The 16,064-nt window shown below is 42.0% G+C and overlaps 1 protein-coding gene across 5 annotated transcripts in view; it reads left to right on the plus strand.

Moving 5' to 3' along the window:
- MYRIP (myosin VIIA and Rab interacting protein) overlaps nt 1–16,064 on the plus strand; it is a 390,291-nt gene that overhangs the window by 140,891 nt on the left and 233,336 nt on the right. The window lies entirely within an intron of this gene.

Below are 16,064 nucleotides of genomic sequence, written 5' to 3' on the forward strand. Positions count from 1 at the left end.
TATTGCTAAAATAAAAATATACAACCAAAGCCCAATGAAGACCATTAAATTAAGGCTGTCCTTCTTTATCAAATGGTCTTTTCTGTATTCAATTTCAGACCATGTTCTTGGGTATAGCTAGGCTGTAAGTCCCTATTTGGCCCTGGTTTTCTCTCCAGGGAAATAAGAGAGTACAGTATAAGAGGGAGGGTCCTACACTATCACCGTTGAACCCAAAATCAAGAGGCCAACTCAGACCCAGAAAACATGGGCTGGAAGACAGCTAAGGGAGAGAGCTCTTCAGCAGTTTTGGTAATTACTGCAGCACCCCGCAGGACACCAGACATCACAGCTCCCCATGTGGACACTCTCTGTCAGGAGGCCTGCCACTTCGGAAGGCGGAATACACACTTATTCCAATCAACCTCCCCTGACCACCTACCCCCCCCCACCCCCCACAAGCAGTGTTGCTAAAGGAATGAGAAGTACACAGAATTTCAGGTTCTTTGCAGTCACTTTGCTTCTTGTCTTTCCATTTCCTCGTGCCCGAACAAGGCCAGGCAACCTCAGGGGTGCAGACATGAGGTGTTGATTTTGGTGGAGACTTGTTGAGTCAGTTTGTCCCCTGAGTATTTTTTCTATCCTTGCTTAAAGCTTCTTCTGCCAGCTTTTGCCCCAATACTGGAGTTGGGGTGGCAGGACTCACTGTCAGAAAGCCAAGGCAAACAGAGGTGGGGGGGAAGGGAAGAAGTTGCAACATGCAGCTTCTCTGCTGGAGTGAATGAATCTTCCAGCTGAGACAGAGAGACAGAGAGGCCAGAGTTGCATGGCCCAGCGGTGGAGCTGGTCAGAACCTGCTGATGAGCCCTATCCAGGGTCACCATGGGCAGGTGGAGGGATAGACGGCTACACGCTTCCAGTGTGGTGGCTTGGGACTTCCTAAGGAGCAATCTGAGATGGGCTTCTAGGGGTCACAGATCGTCTGGATGAATGGTGGTCTCCTGGGGCCAAAAATCTCTCAAATGGAAGTGCCATAACCTAGAAAAAGACTGCATTTCTCAGTGTTTCCTCAAGTGGTCATACTGATATGACCTACTAATATCATTGTAATGATAAAAACCATGATTTTATTACAGGCCTGTGATGGACAGGTGCTGTGACTGCACGCTTCATTTTTGTCCTTCCTACAGCTGTATGAGGTGAGCATTATTGGCCTCATATTATAATAAGGAAACTGAGTCAGGGAGCTGAGATACCTTGTCAAGTCAGGATTCTTACCCAGGTTTTTCTGATGCCAAAGCCTGTGCTCTACATGCAACACTTTCTTGATGAAGATACTTCCCTTTCTCTTGCAAGAAAGGATGAGCCTAGAGAAAGGAATGCTGTCTTGGAAACTGGGAAGGAAAAACAACAAATCAGAGTCCTACGAAGATGGCTAGACATTCAGGGACAAGCCAAGAGGGAGGCAGGGAAAAGCAGAGGGAATGGGGACAGTGCTGGCCATTCTGAAGTGTGGAGCCAGATTTCTGGAAACTCTGCTGGAAAGCAAAGCTATGGGAAAAAAGCAGTGCCAAGACTTGAGCAATTCAGGCCACCAGAAACACATGGAAGGCTGGCTTCTGAGAATGGCCACCAAGGAAATAGGAGTGCTTCCTTTGACATGCAGTGCCTGAGAAGCGGAGAAAAGGCAGAAGAACACAGGTCACCCCAAATTATATTAAGAGGGGCCCATAGAGGTGATAAGTAACAATGCCAATTGCAAATCCCACAGGCCTGTGAAATGAGGGCTCCTGAGAGACAGACCTTCATGCTTCCCTTTGGTTCTAAGAGAAAAACAGAGCAGCCCCCCAGTAAGCCAGTGAGCCAAGAGATGTTAGAAGCCACTGCAAAGAAAGCTGCCCTACCCCAGGGTCATTTTTAGGCCATCTTCACACCCAACCTCATTCTGTAGTGGATTTAGCTTGTCTCTGCATACAATACTATGCTTTGCATTGGCTCCCCAGTCCAGTATGGTAGCTTTAAGTTGACGTTCCTCCCCTGCCCCTGCCACCGCCTAAAAGGGAACTTCAGCAGCCTTTTAGGATGCTGGGTCTTTGTTTTGGGCTGTTTGGGCCCTCCCCTCTTCTTTTCAATTCCATCTTGCTCTGAATCCTGTCACTCTCTGCTTCATCATCCAGCCTTCCCTTTCCATCATTACCTTGCTCTTGCTCTCCTCGAACTTAGCCCTGCCTTCCTCTCTTAGAGTGAGGTTGATCTGCATGTAAGAAAGAAACCCAAACTGGGGCGCCTGGGTGGCTCAGTGGGTTAAGCCGCTGCCTTCAGCTCAGGTCATGATCTTAGGGTCCGGGGATCGAGTTCCCGCATCGGGCTCTCTGCTCAGCAGGGAGCCTGCTTCCCTCTCTTTCTCTCTGCCTGCCTCTCCGTCTACTTGTGATTTCTCTCTCTAAAAAAAAAAAAAAGAAAAGAAACCCAAACTAACAGTGGAAAAAACAGGATAAACAGTGATTAAATGGGAGAGAAGTTGATTTCTCGTTCACATAAAAGAAATTCCGTGGTAGGTTCAGGACTAGCGTGGTGGCATGCTCATGTCACTGAGGACCCAGGCTCCTATGTTTCTATCTACACCGCGTCCCAAGCTCAAATCGTCAATCAAGATGGCAGCCAGAGCTCACGCCATCATGGGCACCAAGTGAAATGGGGGAGATAAAGCAGAAAGACAAAAACGGTGCCCCTCCTTGCTGAGAGAGCTCCTTCTAAGCACCCTGTATCACACAGATCTCTTCCACTTTTATTTCGTGGGCAAGAATGCAGTCACATAGCCACATCTAGTTGGAGGTGTGGGGAAGCATGGTCTCTATTCTGGGAAGAACTGGCAGTTAGGTTCTGTTATTGAGGAAGAAGGGAAGAGTGGATATCTTCCTTTTCCTGCCCCCTGTGCCTCCTTCTCTTCAATGACCAGGCTTACCATCAGTCATGGTTTGGGTTTCCTTCTGGGTTTGGTATCTTTAGCTGCTTGAGTATGGAAGAAAATTAACACATGTCTAACCTGAACTTAATGCCATCATAGCAGAGCTTTCAGTGTAACACATCATAGCAGAGCTTTCAGTGTATCCCTCTTCTTGCAGGGACAGCATTATGTCCCACTGTGTTTGCTCAAGCCCCCTGTGTGGACCCAGACACCCTGTGTTATGATTGCACCCAGAGGAGGCAAAGCATACAGCAGTTGAAGACAGAGCAATTTGTCCTGAATTTTTTCTTTTTTACATTTAATGAACCAACCTTTACAAAGCAAGAAAATAGAAATCCTGGGGCACGTGAAAGATAAACAATCCCCATTCCAACTGTAGAAGCTCTTTTAGGCAAAAACAAGTAAAAACACACAGAATGAAAAAGCTCAAAAGCTACAGCCTCAAGGTATCCACATTCAGTGACTTAAGTAAAGGAACCATCTTAAAAATAAAACCCCAGGCCAATTCCTAGTGTGTAAAGATATAAAAGCGGTACTTTCTTTCCATTAGTTTACTTTAAAGATTCAGATGTATAATGCTTGCTTCTAAGTCCTATCAGTTAAGCAATGAAATAAAGCCATGTTAATGAGCAAAACTCCTTGAAATCAGTACTTATAGGGGTGCTCATACAACAGTGTTACTATCCAATTTATTTTGCATGTGTTTTCATGCATAATATCACAGTATATTTCATAACATCAGAGAGGTTTGGATACACATAGCTGAGTGGTTGTAAATGGTGACATTGTTTACAGCTTATCCTGCAGCACAGTTATGCCCTGCTAGGTGGTATACACAGTAGGAACGGAACGGTTTCTATGTGAACCACCCATCCCAGAGTGGTAAATGACACTTGACAGTTCAGGTTAAGTGACTGGTGGACTCAAAACATTAAAATATAGTCCAGGGGCACATGGGATGCTCAGTGGGTTAAAGCCTCTGCCTTTGGCTCTCAGGTCATGATCTCAGGGTCTTGGGATCGAGTCCCGCATCGGGCTCTCTGCTCAGCAGGGAGCCTGCTTCTGCCTGCCTCTCTGCCTACTTGTGATCTCTCTCTCTGTCAAATAAATAAATAAAATCTTTAAAAAATATATATGTAGTCCATAAGAAGAAACAGACCCATAAATACAAACCAACTGGTAGTTGCCAGAGGGCAGGGGTGGTGGAAGGATGGGCAAAATGGGTGAAGGGCCGTGGCAGGTACAGGCTTCCAGTTATGGAATGACCATGTCATGGGGGTGAAAGTTACAGCATGGGGACAACCTAGTCAGTGGTACTATAATAGCACTGTATGGTGACAGACAGTAGCACACTTGTGAGCACACTTGTGATACAGAGTTGCTGGATCACTGTGTTGTACACCAGAAGCTCCTGTTCCATTGTGTGTCAGCTAGATTTCAAGTAAAAAAAAAAAAAATCAGAAAAAATACATAGTATGGATTATGTATTAAAATCAAGAAAACAGAAATCCTGGGGAACGTAAAAGATAAACAATCCCCACTCCAACTGTAGAAGGTCTTTGAATGCAATACTGTTTTGTCTTATGATTTCATAAATAGTTAAGTGTGTTAAAGATGAAATACAGCCCCTCAGCCACGAACCCCTGGAATGCTGCAAGACATGGTGGTATATCTGTGTGGAGGATCTTAGGATTGTGTCTCACCGAAGTTGCCTGCATCATGGTCTCCTTCCCTCCCAGTCCTGCTGCTGTTTCTCACGTTCCAGCTTGTCTGCACTTCTGAAGCCAGGCCAAGGACACTTCCTTCTTGCTTTTCTGCCAACACTGCGGCTCTTTGCTTCATCCTCCCTTTCTCTGTTTTCTGCCCATACAGCTTCTTTCTGGTGACCCCATATTCCCCTCTTCATGTCCTTTGTTGCATGTCCTTGGTGGAGGATGTATGTATGGGTGGAGCAGGCAGAGTGTGGGGTTAACAGGGAAAAAAAATCACATTTTTGAACTTCCTTTCATTACCCTGTGTATCCATCCTGGAAAAGGAAGAACCCTAAAGTGTCCTCCTTCTGTGGTATGAGAGGAGAAACAAATGTGCAAAGTGCACATTTAATTCTTGTGGAAGGAGAGAGACCATGATGTAGTTTATAAAACACAACCACCAGATCCTAGGCACCTGAGCTGCATGTGTGCCTTGCAGATTATAGACTGGAGGGTTCCGAGTCGTCTGAAATCTTCTTTCAAGATTAGAACATGAGTCCTCACCCAGCAACCTCCTACTGGAGAGAAAGAACCTTTCCAGTGTTTTCCATGACCAACCATGGGTGGTTGCCTACTGTGGGAAAGGGACACTGGGGCTCTGGGTGGGATGTCTGAACTCAAGCCTGGGTTCCACCATTCATGAACTTTGTGGGACTGAGCAAGTTTCTTAACCTCTCCATGCCTCAGTTTCCTGATCTGAAAAATAGGAAGGTGATAGCTATTTGCCTCTACCACATGGGCAACTAGATGGAATCAGCATCTTTGACAGTTTTGTGTACCTGTGGAGGTTACACATGGTCACTTTAGGCAGGTGGGCAAACTTGAGAGCTGGTGAGCTGCGTATTAATTAAAAAACAAAAGATGCTTAAATTCTTACCTCTTTCCTCAGCCTTGTCTGGTTCATATTCCAAATTCAGCTCCTGTTGTATTTGGCCCCACTGCCAGAAGCACTAAAATATATAGATGTCCATAGGCATCAAATTTATTCACAACCTAAACTTATTTTCATAAAAAGAAGAAAACATAGATCTCTTGGGACATTCTGTAGATGCTGGTGTTGGGGAAGATCTTTATAAGAAAATTCTTTGGGAAAAAAAAAATTCTTTGAGCTCGTTTTTCTGAGAAGCCATGTGATGGTTTAAGACTCTCATTTAATTAAATATATCTTTCACCCTTTTTGTTCATGTGAGCAAGATTATGCGTGATTTGTAAACATTTCCAAAATTCCAAAGATCAAAATATTTCATTAGAATGCTTCTTTGTTATTATTTATAAGGGTTTAGCCGTGTGCCAAAGAAAGCTAAAAAACAAAAACAAACAAACAAAAAAAACATAATAGACCAACAATGTTAATGTGAAATAGTATACATAATTTACCAAAGTAAGGCTTTTAAGTTTCTTTGACCCTTACCTTAGACAATTTTTTTTTTTTTTTTCAGCAAGCATGTAGGCATTCAGCAGAAACTCCCTGGGATCTTGGAGATAGAACAATTACCACCATTAGTGGGGTTCTGAGGGAAACAGGGAAGAGTGGGAAGAACCTGTGCTCTGCAGGGGACACCCAGAGACCACTGCTCCCTGGGCAGGTGCCCTTCTCGTGTGCCTTAGTTCCCTTACATGTATAGTGAGGACACTCAGCCTTTAGCTTCCCCCACTGCCTCATCCTCCCAACGTCTGGCCTATGGTTGTTTCTGTCTTACTGGCAGCTCATACAAGTCAAGACATGTTACAATGGGGTTTAAATGTTGCTGACCTTTGCAGACCTTAACCTGACTATACACATTTTTATTTGATCCATACAGTATTTTAAAATTAGAAATCTTACATAAAAATCCAGTTGAGAGCTTTTATTGAAAAATTGCAACACTGGCTCTCCATTCAACTTTTGTCCAGGCTTGAGTTATAGACATCCTATTGTTGGGTCAGAAAGTCTGTGGTCCCCTGCTTCCTACCAACCTTGGTCTGGCTCACTCAGGCTACCTCTCCAGGACCTAGGCCCACCAGAGTTTGGTTATCCTTATAGAGTAGCTGTTTCGTGCCATCTCAGCCTATCCATAGTCATGCTAGTGGCTAAAAATGCCTGGGAGCACTCATCTGGGCCCCAGTGAGCTTCCCACAGACATCTGCCTTTTCCAAACTAATATTACCACTGGATGGACCCTTGTGGTTCTTAATTGATTGCAAGATGCCCTTAAACAATGACCATCATAAAACTTTGAAAAAATAAAGATTTATTACTTACAAGACCTGGAAATTACATAGCACACCTGGGACCACACAGCAAGGTAATGGGAGACAGAGTGAGTGGGCAAGACAGTGTACACACAGGGGTCAGGCTTCTGCCTTTACTAGGGTCAAGTGTAGGGGCATAGGCTCACTCCTTATTGGTAAATTTAAAATATAAGAGTGGGGATTTAAAGTGCAGGAAGAGAAAACAAAACAAAACAAAACAAAAAACAAGTGGCCCAAATGGTCAATTATCAAAATCAATTAAGTTCTCTGAGACAAAGAGGAGACTCAGTTGGGGGAGGTGGCCTGGCAACATATTTATTTAAGACTGCCTTTAGGAAACAAACTGAGGGTTGCTGGAGGGGAGGGGGGTGGAATGGATGGGGTGTCTGGGTGATGGACATTGGGGAGGGCATATGCTGTGGTGAGTGCTGTGAATTGTGTAAGATTGGTGATTCACAGACCTGTACCCCTGAAAGAAATAATACTTTACATATTAATATAAAGCCCCAGCAGGGACAAAAAAAGAAAAAAAAGAAGAAGAATACCTCTTTGAAATGGATCCCCTGGCAATCAAAGTTTAAGGCAGGCATTCCTTTACAAAAAAACAAAAACAAAAACAGAACTGTCAGGGCTTTACACTATAGTAGCAGAATTTGTTCTGTTCTTCTCTCTAGTAGAGATTTGATTGTGAGTAGAAGGATCTCTGAGAACAACAGAGATGGTTTTAACTTTTCATGGGGCCATTTTGTTATAAGCACAACTTAAGAAAACCCCTACCTCCCAAAGTTGCATGTTGTCCTTGCTGATTCCTCATGGAACTGTGCAGGCTGGTCTAAGAAAATCAGGCTGTAGGCAAGTCAGAGTTTAGTTATGAATTAATTCATTCTTTCCATAGGCTACTGTAGTCTACCTGAGAGCCCCAGGGAGCAAGGGCCAGTCACCAGCAGGGCCAAGATATGACCCTGAATGATATTTGAGGCTCCTGGCAGTAGCACCCCAAGAGCACCTGCCAAGTGGACATGGATTCTGGGGCCAGCAGTCACATGGCAGGGCACTTGCAGAGGAGGGCAGGTCTAGAGTTCCGCAGGGAACTCCCTCTTCAAGGGAGCTGGTGCCAGAGGATGGGCACCACACATTTGGTTTAGTAACATGGCCAGGTGAGCTCTGGAAGCAAACAGCCAAAGCAGGTTGTCTGCCATCTGCCATTCCTCGCCCAGACTTGGGCCCTCCACGCATACCCCACAGGGGTTTCTGTGCATGCTCTTGGCAACTGATCTGGTCTTGTATTTTGTGTCTTTAAAGGTGACTAACATAACATAATAAAAAATAATAATAATAATAAATAAAAAGTTAAAAAAATGCAAAAAAAATAAATAAAGACATTAATTTTTGTGATGATAATAAGGGAAACATTTAAGACCGAACACTTACTACCTACCATCATAACATACCTCTTTTTAAATTCCATTAAAGGAAGTTACCTCACAAACCACTCTTGACTGTTATCTGCTCCCCCCTTCACCACTTCCCTGAAAGCGTTCCTCCAAAGGTCACTGATGTGAATAACTCTAGTGGGACAACCTTTGGTTCTTCTTATTTATTTATTTACATTATGTTATGTTAGGTTATGTCACCATGCAGTATGTCATTAATTTTTGATGCAGTGTTCCATGATTTATTGTTTGCGTATAACACCCAGTGCTCCATGCAATCTGTGACCTCCTTAATACCCATCACCAGGCTCACCCATTCCCCGACCCCCTTCTCTCTAAAACCCCCAGTTTGTTTCTCAGAGTCCACAGTCTCTCATGGTTCATCTCCCCCTCTGATTCCCCCCACCCCGCTTCATTTTTCCCTTCCTTATCCTAATGTCCTCCATTCTATTCCTTATGCTCCACAAGTAAGTGAAACTGTATGATAATTGACTTTCTCTGCTTAACTTATTTCACTCAGCATAATCTCCTCCAGTCCCATCCATGTTGATACAAAAGTTGGGTATTCATCGTTTCTGATGGTTGAGAAATATTCCCTTGTGTATATGGACCACATCTTCTTTATCCATTCATCTGTTGAAGGGCATCTCAACTCTTTCCACAGTTTGGCTATTGTGAACATTGCTGCTATGAACATTGGGGCGCATATGGCCCTTCTTTTCACTACATCTGTATCTTTGGGGTAGATACCCAGTAGTGCAAATTGCTGGGTTATAAACTATCTCTATTTTTAATTTTTTGAGGAACCTCCACATTGTTTTCCAAAGTGGCTGCACCAACTTGCATTTCTAACAACAGTGTAAGAGCATTCCCCTTTCTCCACATCCTCTCCAACACATGTTGTTTACTGTCTTTTTAATTTTGGCCATTCTAACTGGTGTAAGGTGGTATCTCAATGTGGTTTTGATTTGAATTTCCCTGATGGCTAATGATGATGAACATTTTTTCAGGTGTCTATTAGCTATTCGTATGTCTTCATTGGAGAAGTGTCTTTTCGTCTTCTGCCCATTTTTTTTACTTGAACCTCTCAAACTCAGCACACTTTGGTTCTTCTATTGCCTGACTTCTTGGTGGCATTGGACAAAGCTGACCATGCTGTCCCTGAAGAATTTTTCCTCCCTCCCACCCCCAACCCCCAGCCTTGTTTCTTCCTACCTTGTCTGTCATCCTTAGAGGTAGGTATGTGGCCTGGTCTTAGACTCCTTCTTATCTTGCCTCTGTCTTTCCTCCTAGATAATCTCAGCCACTCTCATCTCTATGCTGGCAACTTCTATATTCTCATTTTCTGCCCAGATTTCTCCTCTGAGTCTCAGACCTGTGTGTCTTGCTAGTTACACATCTCTGCTCCAATGTTCATAGCTGCTGGTGGTGCCCACCGAGGTCCCCATCACCACCAGACCCTACCCATCCCCCAGCTGCTGCAACAATTAAGAGTTGTTAGCAGCCCCCTTTCCTCCTTTTTACCTCTACTGCACCCCAAAGGAAGATCTCTGCCAGTACCCAGCTGACATGGGGCCATGCTGCAAGGTTGTATGACTTTGGAGCAATTCCTGCTCCAAAACTCCCATGGGATCAGGCTGAAACAGGTCACTGAGACCTTGCTCAGCCTGTTCCCCTGTCCTGTCTAGTCTTTCTTATTTCTCTTCTCCTAAGGGATTTACATTCAAGAGAATCCCCATCTCAAACTCTGTTTCTGGAAACTGGACTAAGACAACTATCATATTGACAGCTCAAAATTACTATATCTAAATATCCCCCACCCCCTCACAGAGTATCTTATTAATGTACACAAACCTTGAGTGCACCCAGTTAAAATTGGTATCTCAGTCAGGCTACATAGTGTGCTGTACTTCACGGTCCAGTCAAGTTTCTTGTGAAGAGCTGGCTCAGGCTAATGGGCAGGTCTATGTGTTACCTTCTCCAGATGAAAAAAGTAAGATTCTTAGAGGATACATGCAATGTAGAGATTGTGATGACTTCTGGGACCACAAATGCAGTTGCCTTCATTGACATAATTACAGAGATGTAATGCTATATTTTGGATTTCTGTCATTTGTGATTTCTTCCTTTTGGAATTTACTATCCAAAGCAACTTAAGACATTGAACATATACTCATAGACTATACAACTTTAAAGCTGGAAGGGGACTTAGAGATTACTTAAGAAGCAATGCCAAATGCAAGCTCACGCTCCCTCACACATCTAGGTGCCCAGCAGACATCACTAATCAAACATGGCACACTTTCCTAGAGTGTCCAGATGTGCCCTCAGAATCCATCTTAATACAGTCTTCCAGATGACCACTTTCAGTCCCTGAGACAGATACATGGGGAGATAACAGATATAGGCACAAACTGAGACAAATACATAAATTGAACTTTTTCATAACTTTATTGGTTTCAATCCCTTTATAGACTATCTGAGCAAACTGGGTTCTCATTAAGATAAGTGATTACCCAGGGAGAGGCAACCTGTTTGCAGACAAGTCAGCTCTCAAACCCAGTTCAACAGACTAATGATTCTGTGTTCTTTTGGATACCTTGAACACATATTTGCATCTCTATTCCTTTTGTTTGAATACTTACCAGCAGAAGTTTTGCTGATATGTGCATAATTTCCAAATCCACTTAATCAAATAGATTTTCTGGAAAACAGTAAAAAATCTAAGACAAATGATACACCATTTTTTTTTTCCCTGTGATCAGAGTTGGGCAAGGAAATTATTTACTCTGGGAATTCCTATAAATTTTGTGTGTTTTGTTGGGGAGGAGTCTGTTTAGTTTTCAGTTTAGCAGATTAAAATCCTTTTTTTTTTCTCACCATTTAGCCTAATGAGTAATCACCTTGATGAAGCTTTTTTGTTCATTTGTCTTTAGCTAATTTGTGACTGTGCATTTGGAGTTGGGTGTTACTGTGCATTTTCATAGGCATTTCAGATAACAGAGTGAAGCACAAACAGGCAGACATGAATTTTTCATGCAAATGAGGCTAAGAGAATTGAGACCCATGTCAACTTTAAGCTAGAAGCCTTCTCTTTGTCTTATGAAATGTGTCCATCCTAGCCCAGCAGGGTGTACATGAATTTGTTTTCTGTCCCTTCCTAGAAGACACCCCTCCTTCAGGTGCTATGTTATTATATGATAAACACTGACTGATTTCTTAGTTTTATCCATGCTTACATCTTCTTCCTTTCTCCCTGACTCTTGATATGCCCCAATATTCAATCCTCAGTACTCTTTCTTTTTTCTTTTACCCTCAAAATTGTCCTCCCAGAGCTTCTGGTCCCACTTTAAGAAGAATGAGGCCATGGTGAACATCCCGTGACTTTGTCTTTCTCCAGAGCTCCAATCTGCTGCCTTTTCACCTGCTAAACTTGCCCACTTTGTATTCCCTCACTGCTTCAAGTTAGTGAGTCAGAACCAAACTCATCATATGTTCATCTTGTAATCAGCATGACTTAACTTTTTTATGTCCACAGTACGGGCATTTTGTTAGTCAGTCATGAAAGCTGAAGACAGTGGTGGTCTTTGGATCTCCTATTTCTTGTATCCTGACATTCTAGGCCCCAGGACCTCTCACATGTTTTCATCACACTGTGACTCACATTCATGTCAGTCCCTCTGCTCCCACTGACACCTCTCTGGTCCAGGCCTGGGCGGGATGTGTCCTTTGTCTGCCGCCCCCCTTCCAGCATTCATGCTTCCCACAGTCCTGGAACTGTAGCAATCCAGGGATTCCTAAAAGAGCTCACTTCCAGCTGCAGTGCTTTTAACATTGTGGATAACCAAGTCAATAAAGTGGTTACAAAAGATAAGTAGAATGAGAAAAAAGAAGGAAGGAAATGATTGTAAATATCAGTATAACTTACCTACCTAGTGGTCCATGTCAGAAACCTCACTGCCATCTTTGATTTTTATGAATCCCAACATTCAGTGAGGCCTATTTCTTAAAAATCTCTCCAGTTAGTTTGTTCCTCTTCATTCCCATTGCCTTGGTCTCCAGTTACAGCCTCAGACTCAGTAACCATCACTGTACAAAAGTCTCAGCTAATTTCCACCTCCCACCAAGCCAGCTAGCACTTTCTAATCTACTATCTTGTGTCAGGCGTTCCCACTTTGAAGCAGCTCTCACCTTGTGAAGACCATCATTTTCCTCCTATCATTTACTTTTACAAATGCTCACTCTTTAGATGGCCTCCAAGGCCCTTTAGGAGCAGCCATAGCACCCACCCCTGGCTTATTCCCCTACCTCCATTTCTGACTGCAGACACTAAACAAAACACTCCTTCCTTCTCAGACTCTGTATTCAGTTTGTACCTACAATTTTGTCCAAAGTGACCACCCCACCTATGATATCTTCTTCCAAATGCAACATGGTATCACTTCTATGTGTAATCTTAAAAAAAAAAAAAAAAAGTCACTTATAGAAATTGAGACTAGCAAAGTAATTGTCAGGGGTTGGGTGGGGAAAATAGGGAGAGGTTGGTAAAAGGTATAGACTTCTTGTTATAAGATAAATAGATGAGTTCTGAGAATCTAAGTGACTATAGTTGATAATGTAGTGTATAATTATAATTTGCTGAGAGAGTGTTTTCTCACCAAAAATATAAGTGAAAATAAAATAAAATAAAGGTTAATATATGAGGCAATGGACATGTTAGTTAACTCAGTGGCTGAGAATCCCCTCACAATGGGTATATACAAATACAACCTTGTACACTACAAATATATTGGCTATTGTATTTGTTAATTAAACCTCAGTAAAGTTGGGTGAAAATCTCCCTTCATTCTCCCACTGGTAAACTCCTGTGCATCCTTCCAGACCTAGCTCAAGCCTCACAGCTTCTATAAACTGTACTCCACTTCTCTTGGTCTGCTTCCTGGTATTTTATCTGTAGCACCTTGGACATTGTTCTGTAGCTACCTTGTCTCTGTGTTTGCCTCCTTCTTGAGGCTGTGAGCTCTGATTTCCTTTACGTTCCCAAAACCTAGCAGAGAACCAGACACTGAATAGGAGCTTAGCCATGTTGGATGAATGAATAAACCAATGAATGAATGAATGTTCCATGTATAAAGGAACCAACAAAATAATTTCTTTTTTGTTGGAGTACATGTGTAAAGTATATTTTTAGAGTGTGAGTTAGCAGAAGTGCTGGAAGTCATTCATATTAATTAGGGATACTCTGTTTTGGCAAGAAAATCTTTTTGAGGATTCAGATGGGATTAGTGAACACAAACATTAGTATCCCTAATAAGTGACAGAGATATATGTGTTGAACTGGCATATTCTGAGATTTTTTAAGTCGCTTTTATATTTGAATCCATATGTTTTAATTGTGTTTAATACCAATTTATCCTTATCTATTATTACTTAATTTTTAGACATGTGATAGTCTCAACAAAAGCAGTTATTTAAATTACTCAATTGAGTTTATTTCTAAAAATGGAATTTATACTTCATTATACCTTTTGAGCTTTCTGAATTAATGTTGCCTCTGGTCTAAGGTGAGCTGTTGTGTGACAGGTCCTACCAGATGGTACTTAAATTTCAAGTAAGGATGAACATGAAAAACAGAAGGAGACAGGTAACCAGGTGTGAGATCTTGCACAAGTTAGTTTGCACCTTTTTCCCTGTCTATGGGATGAGGAGGGTTGTACCAGCATATAAGCTTTTCCTTGAGCACAAACAATCTGGATAAAGAGTATTGGTTGCAGGTATGGTGAAGGCATCCAGGAAAAGCTGTGAACATATCAAATATTATACTTTATATGTAGAATAATTATTTTCCTGGGCCTCTCCGATTTTCCTAATTTGCAGTTTTGATACTTACTCATGGTATTCTAAAGCTGGTTGCATTTGCAGTGGTTCAGAACCTTTGGGATATAGCAAAGGTGGTCCTAAGAGGGGAGTATATAGTAATATGAGCCTTTCTCAAGAAACAAGAAAGGTCTCAAATATACAACCTAACCTTATACCTAAAGGAGCTGTAGGGGCACCTGGGTGGCTCAGTGGGTTAAAGCCTCTGCCTTTAGCTCAGGTCATAATCCCAGGGTCCTGGGATTGAGCCCCACATCGAGCTCTCTGTTCAGCAGGGAGCCTGCTTCCCTTCCTCTCTCTCTGCCTGCCTCTCTGCCTACTTGTAATCTCTGCCTGCCAAATAAATAAATTTAAAAAAATATTTTTAAAAATAAATAAATAAATAAAAATAAAGGAGCTGTAGAAAGAACACAAATATAACCTAAAGCCAGCAGGAGAGGAGAATTAATAAAGATTAAAGTTTAAAAAAGAGATTAGAGTAGAAATCAATGAAATAGAAACTAAAGGAATAATAGAACAGATCAACAAAACTAGAAGCTGATTATTTGAAAGAGTTAATAAAATTGATAAACCCCTGGCCAGAATTATCAAAAAGAAAAGAGAAAGGACCCAAATAAAGAAAATCAGAAATAAAAGAGATCACAACCAACACAAAAGAAATACAAACAATTACAAGTTCATATTATGAGGAACTATATGCCAACAAATTAGGCAATCTGGAAGAAATGGATGCATTGCTACAGATGTATAAACTACCAATACTGAAAAAGGAAGAAATAGAAAACCTGAGCAGACTCATAACCCACAAGGAAATTGAAGCAGTAACCAAAAATCTCCCAACAAACAAGAGTCCGGGGCCAGATGGCTTCAGGGAATTCTAATAACATTTAACCCACTGAGCCACCCAGGCGCCCCTCTACCAAACATATAAAGAAGAATGAATATCTATTTTTCTGAAACTGTTACAGAAAGTAGAAATGGAAAGAAAACTTCCAAACTCATTTTATGAGGCCAGTATTACCTTGATCCCAAAACCAGACAAAGACCCCATCAAAAAAGGGAATTACAGACCAATATCCTTGATGAACACAGACGTGAAAATTCTCACCAAAATACTAGCCAATAGGATTCAGTAGTACATTAGAAGGATTATTCACCATGACCAAATGGGATTTATTCCTGGGCGGCAAGATTGGTTCAACATCTGCAAATCAATCAGTATGATACAATACATTAAAAAAAGAAAGAACAAGAATCATATGATCCTCTCAATAGATGCAGAAAAAGCATTTGACAAAGTAGAGCATCCTTTCTTGATTAAAACTCTTCACAGTGTAGAGATAGAGGGAACATACCTCAATATCATAAAAGCCATATACAAAAAGCCCACAGTGAATTATCATTCTCTGTGGGGAAAAACTGAGAGCTTTTCTCCTAAGGTCAGGAACATGACAGGGATGTCCACTCTTACCATTGTTGTTCAGCATAGTACTAGAAGTCCTAGCCTCAGCAATCAGACAACAAAAAGAATGAAAGCCATCTGAATTGGCAAAGAAGTAGTCAAACTCCCACTCTTTGCAGATGACATGATACTTTATGTGGAAAACCCAAAAGACTGTACCCCCCCCCCAATTGCTAGAACTCATACAAGAATTCAGCAACATGGCAGGATATGAAAATCAATGCACAGAAATCAGTTGCATTTCTATACACCAACAACAAGACAGAAGAAAGAGATATTAAGGAGTCAATCCCATTTACAACTGTACCAAAACCCATCAAATACCTAGGAATAAACCTAAACAAAGAGGCAAAGGATTTATA

This window comes from Mustela nivalis (genome assembly GCF_964662115.1).
Source record: "Mustela nivalis genome assembly, chromosome: 1".
Classification (NCBI taxonomy): Eukaryota; Metazoa; Chordata; class Mammalia; order Carnivora; family Mustelidae; genus Mustela; species Mustela nivalis.